The sequence below is a fragment of the Crocodylus siamensis genome, chromosome 4, assembly GCF_052110815.1.
Source record: "Crocodylus siamensis isolate JL-2025a chromosome 4, ASM5211081v1, whole genome shotgun sequence".
Taxonomy (NCBI): domain Eukaryota; kingdom Metazoa; phylum Chordata; order Crocodylia; family Crocodylidae; genus Crocodylus; species Crocodylus siamensis.
Genome location: NC_143398.1, coordinates 78998566 through 79004565, shown reverse-complemented (window position 1 = coordinate 79004565; position 6000 = coordinate 78998566). Strand labels below are relative to the sequence as shown.

The window sequence follows — 6000 nt, the reverse complement described above, 5'->3', positions numbered from 1 at the left end:
GTCTTTTGCCTAAGTCCACATGCTAGGACCTGGCTTCAAGGCTCCTATCTCCCTTTCAAGTGACTTTGGGCTCATAGCCCTAGTGTGGCATGGTTTCTTGAGCCCTCTATCATGGTGCCCCTTGGCGCTAATGAGGCCTCCTCCACCTATACAGCCTCAGCCACAAACCACCGGCTTTTTTAACATCAAAAATAAACCATAGGCTCCTATGGCCATGTAATTAAAATAATAATAAAGAAATAAGAGAGGCAAAGTGCCTGCTTACTTTCTGTGATTGTGCTTCTGTCTCACAGTGTGGCATATTCTTCCCAAAGAGGCTGCTGCTGCTGCTGCTGCTGCTGCTGCTGCTGCTGCTGCTGCACCATAGTCATCAGGAGTCCCCCTCTCTGCTGCCTCTCTGGCCTTCTCCACTTGCAGTTTATATGGTTCTGGCCTTCCCCCTCCTGTCACCTGACCAGCTGGCAGGGCTTGATCCTTAACTCATACTAGACCAGCTGGCTGTGCCTGAAAGGTTCTGAATTTAAAGGGACCACCCTGTTTCTTGGTAACAGGGCTAGGGTTCCCTGTTTCTTGGTAACAGGGCTAGGGTTCCCTGTTACAATGACTTATTTTGGTTTTTGAGAAGGTGAGTACAAGTTGCAAAAGAAATAAAATATCTGATAATCTTTCATTAAGCCTTAGCATATCCTTCTTCAGTCTATAATATTTTAAATGAAATGCAATCAAGAAGATTGTGAATAGACTATTCGGGTATATTCTTTAATCTCTCTGACCATGTATTTATTATTTTTTATCCATAAAGTGGTCTTGAGTATGATCATAAACTGCATCTAACTGGAGGGCTTGGTAGCAAGATGGTAGGGCTATTGTAGTGGGGTAGCTCCTATAAAATAACTCAATATTGCAGCCTCCAGAGAAGGTGAGTATTGGGCATCTCAAGACCCTAGTCTTCAATGCCTTGTGTGTATTCTTTGGTTGGCGTAAAGTTAAGGGACATCACCCTGGCAGGAATATACCCTTGTTATGGCATTAGGCAGTAAGCAGTAGCTCTAATCTGTTGCTCTCTGGTAGAAGTTATAACCATTGAGGCAATGGATGTCTGGAGTGGGCCTGGCCTTTTGATTCTGTCTCAGTGCCCTAAAGTGGGGGATGGTAGGTCTAGAGCAGCCCCCACTTCTCCATACTCTTGCATGTGCATTGAAGGTCTTGGTGTGTTGGTAGCAGGACTCTATAAGGGGCATAGGGAAACTGAGGCAGTTACCAAGGCATCTAAGCAGCCCTATTCAGGGGTGGCTGCTTACCTCCCATGAAGAAAGCATGTGGTCCCAATGGAAATAATAGCTACATTTTTTAAGCAAGGTGGAAAAAAACCTTTTTCACCAACTACACTTTGTTATTCTAAAAAATTGGAAACAGATTCCTAGAGATGCCAGACTTGTTACCATAATCAAGAAAAAATAGAGACTGGATTTCAGTAGTTATTATGATATTATATTCCTGTTCAACAGAAATTCTTCCCAACACACTTACCTTTCTTGTTGAGGAAATTCTACCTGAGTCCCAGTCTTTGAGGTACGATATGATGTTTGTTGCTAGACAGATGCAAGAGAAGTGCCAACATCAAGATTTTTACATGAAATTAATTGACTTGACTATACATTCAACAGACAGTCTCTATGGAAGATCCTAATGAAATTTCGATGCATGCCAAAAATTGTTACCATTATCAGATTTCTGCAGGACAATGCAACAATAAGCAATGGCTTGGAAATTGACTCCTTCACTATTAGAACTGGAACCAAGAATGTGTGATTGCACCAACACTGTCTGTCTATATAATATCTATGCTACATCTCATTGATGACAGGCTTCTAGCTGGAGTCAGCGTCGCATGGACAGGAGTCTCTTTAAAAGCAACTAGTTATGTTCCAAATCAAAGAAAACTAATATCTCCATAACTGATCTTTTTCAGTACACTGATAAGTATATTGTATCTGCCCACTCAACCAAAGAGCACCAGGTCACTCTTAATTGTTTTTGTGAAGTGTATGAAATGTGTAGACTCAGTGTCATCTTCTTAAGAATCAAGATTCTTTCCCACCCTCCTCCCCCAAACCAACCAGCTGCTTCTTGAGAAATTAGGATAATCCACGGAGAATGTTGAGTTTTTCCCCAACTTGCACAGCCACATTTCCCAAAAAGTAAACATAGACAATAATATTCAACACCAGATAAAATCTGACTGTTCTGCCTCCAAACTCCAGCTGATACCTCCAAAAATACATCTTTGATGATTATAACGTTAGGACCAAACCAAACTTCTTGCCTACTAGCTTGTTGTTGTCCTTACCCTGTTGTTTGGGTGTGAAACTTGGATGACATATCAGAAACTCTGGAATGCTTTGAAAACTTTGGAATGTTACCATCAGTGACATTACCATCAGAAAAATGTATGAATTCTTTCTTAAGCAAACACCACCAAGATTGAAGCCGTGTTTGTATGAATCAACTTGATTGGATAGGGCATGTTACAAAGTTGCCTGACAACTGGCTCCCAAAGCATGTCCAGTATTCCCAACTTACTGATAGCCACCACACTAGAACTGGGCAAAAGAAGAGATTCAGGAACAGTTTGAAGGCCAGTCTCAAGAAATGTAATATTAACTTCAATGATATCAACAAGATATCATTTTTTTAAGAAACTCACTTAACTATGGAGGTGAATAGATGAAAGAGACAAAGAGAAGAATCTATGACCTGAAATCACCAGAATCTAATTCTTTCTTTTGAACTATTTGCTGTGTCTGTAGTCAAACATGCAAATTTCAGATCAGCCTTCTCAGTCATCTATTGATTCACTGATGACTACCCTATTTACTAGAAGCCTGTCATCATCGTTGTATCAAGAGACTGCCAATGACAATATGTGCAGGATTTAAGAGCAGAGGATCTGCCACTCCTTCTCCTACAGTTCTACAGAAACTGCTGTCCCTCCTCTACAGTCAGTCAATAAAAGGACATAAGGCAGCACCTGATTGTACGCGCAGTAAGAACCATAATCAACATAAGAGAACGGCAAGATCTGTTGTGATATGTAATAACCCTCCTTGCCAACCATCAGGGATTGAAAGGTGATATGCCACAGCTGTAATAAAAGAGTCAAACCTTTATGACTAAGCTTCTAATGTTGCATAGTTTTTGTGGTCAGCACAAAGCAGGACCAGTAAGAGACATATTGCTGTTTTTGTGTGAAAAAATTGGTCATAAGAAACTGCAGAATTAAATTATTTAGGTGCATACAATTCTAGAGTAAGAGTTGTGTAAATGAGGTCCTGTGACAGACCCAATCAGCAATTTTTGTGATAAAATAAAAAAAATATCATTATAAGATTGCCACCATTTTCTTTGGAAAAAAAGGATGAGATTATATATAATCTGTTCCATTTGCATGGGGTCACATAATTCAAAATACATGATTTCACACAGACACACAAGTTCACAAATTACACTTCTGGCAGATGAGGAATCCTGATGGATTAATAACTTACCATCTTGCATTTCTTTGTAGATTGCAAGAGTCATGTTTCCTGTGATGCACAAGAAAATAATTTTGAATCACAGAGAATCATTTTGTTTCTACATAATGGTCAATTTAAAACATATTTTCATAAAAGTTTCCAACTCCTTTTTATGACCCATAAAAGAATAGCATGTTTTATACATAGCCTATTGGCATTCTTTTTGAGGTTTCAGATATTCAAGGAGACAGTGGTTGAAGAACTAACCTATTGAATTTAATTCTCTCTCTCTTCTCTTGGCCTCTGTAGGTAACTCACCTGTGAACTATAAAAGTGTCTTATTGAAAATTGCTTGTCTTTTGTAAGATTAATAAGAATATTTGAAAAGGCTGAAAAATGAAAGTTGGGATATTTTGATTAATACATTACAAAAAAGTTGCAGGAAACCAAAAACCGTTTAAAGATTATTAGGTGTAGCTTTGGGTTTCCAAGCATCCATAATATATCATATTATGTTGCAATTTTTCCTTTAGGCTATAAAAACAAGGGCCTTTTATAATTAATCTTTGCCTATGAATAGGAGGTGGATATAGGGTAGGAGGGAGGAGGGCACTGTGCGTTTTGTAGGGAACATTACAGCAAGAATATAATGCAGGGTAAGCAGAAGAAGATCTGAATCTAGAAAAAATGCCTGCCTAATGAAGAGCACCATGGCAGCGGGCTGAATGCCTTTACCTCCTTGCAATGTGTAAGTTATAGATAAACATTTAATATATTACTGTGGATTTATGTCACCATAAGGAGTGAACAAACTAGAAGAAGGGTTAGTTTTATATATTTGATGAAGAATGATAACTGAGCAGAAACATTATTGTGTTATACAGGTAAAACGTTTGTAATTTTTTACAAATTCTCCTTCAGAATTAACATTTGCAAATAACTTTGCCTACCAGTTCATTATCCTAAAAACACAACTTAGATATTCTTCCTAACTGTTAAACTCTAAATTTCCAAATAAATTAGCCTAAATTAATTGTTGGTTTCTCAACCTGTATAATCAGATGCAAAACCAGGGGTGTTATTTTTACTTATGCCAGATCTGAATTCCACACGTTATATTAAAAAATTATTTTGTAAATTGTATATTAGAGAACTGATTCTTCCTGATATTTTGATAATAGTTTAACTGTTCATCGCCAGTTTATAAGAAATGTATTGTTAGATATTAAATATATTCCTAAGACTTGAAAAAAAGATGTGGTAATAGAACTGGTCCAGTGGAATTAGCTATTGGAGGTTTAAAATCCTATGCAGAACAATATGGTATATGTGCGACTTCTTTTTATTTAGACTGCTTATGATTCCAAGTGCTTGGACCTATGAAAATTTAAGGCACAGAAATGTGCAGTTTTATCTGTGGGTGTATCTACACATAGCCATATGGCAAAGCTGCTATGACGTCATTCTTCAGTACTTCCTTTTGGAAGTGTAATGCAGTACATAGTTAAATTTCACCACTACATTGCCATAGCGGCATGCTGTACTGGGAGAGCATGCCACTATGGCGATGTAGCTAGTAATCATGTGTAGACCCATGTGATCACTACAGCACCATAGTGTACCATAGCACATCGCTTCATCACTGTAGGGTGACATGTAGACATGCCTTGTGAAGCATAGATTACATCTCATTTCTAAGGTACAGAAAAAAATATTGGTACTGTCTCTAATAAATATGTACAATATTGTTCATACCTGCCTTGAGACTGCTGCCAGTGGGATCATCCAAAAGTTCACTCTCCTGCCTATAGTAGAACATTTTTATATGTGACCATTATTGGATTGTGTCAACAATGTATTTTAAGTAATTAAATTAGTCCTGAAGCAATGTACATTTGGTGTAAATAAGGGCCAGATACAGACTGGTTCCATAGGCATCAAGATGTAGGCCTCTACGCTTCAAAGAATGACCCAGAATTGCCCTGCTGCACACTCCACAAAACTCAGCAGATATCTAAGTTCCTGGATGCCTCCACTTGTCCCTCTATGCCTTCATGGAAGCATTCCAGTTTGAGAACTTAAGGTACCTGCACTTCATTCAGATCCAGACTAGTATTGAAGAGCTGCCAAAGTTGCTTGAATAACTGAATCCATTAGCCATGCTGGGGATCGAGGAGAGCCGCTTCCATGTAGTGATCCCTGGTAATCTATCTGATGGCTAAGAGCTACTGAATCAACAAAAACACCAAAGCACACAAAGATAAGATCTGAACAGCATTTCTGTCATATGAAAGAAGCCATGCTCAGGGTGCCTCTGTTTCACACCAACAGCACTGAGTTCAGATCAGTAATAGTGGTGTCTGCTTATTACACAAATAACCTACAAATCTCACTTGCTCAGGGAGCAGAAAATCTGGGTTCTTGACACCTCAGCTTGAGGTGTTTCAGTCTGATGTTTCCAACTTCCAGCAAAAATGCCCTA

General features: G+C 38.6%; 1 long non-coding RNA gene across 1 annotated transcript in view; it reads left to right on the top strand.

The window, feature by feature from the left end:
• Window positions 1-4133: 4133 nt before the first annotated feature.
• LOC149865890 (uncharacterized) overlaps window positions 4134-6000 on the top strand; it is a 166660-nt gene continuing 164793 nt past the window's right edge. The window contains exon 1 of the long non-coding RNA XR_016441562.1: window positions 4134-4266. This is a non-coding gene — a long non-coding RNA (uncharacterized LOC149865890). The remainder of the gene's footprint in view (window positions 4267-6000) is intronic.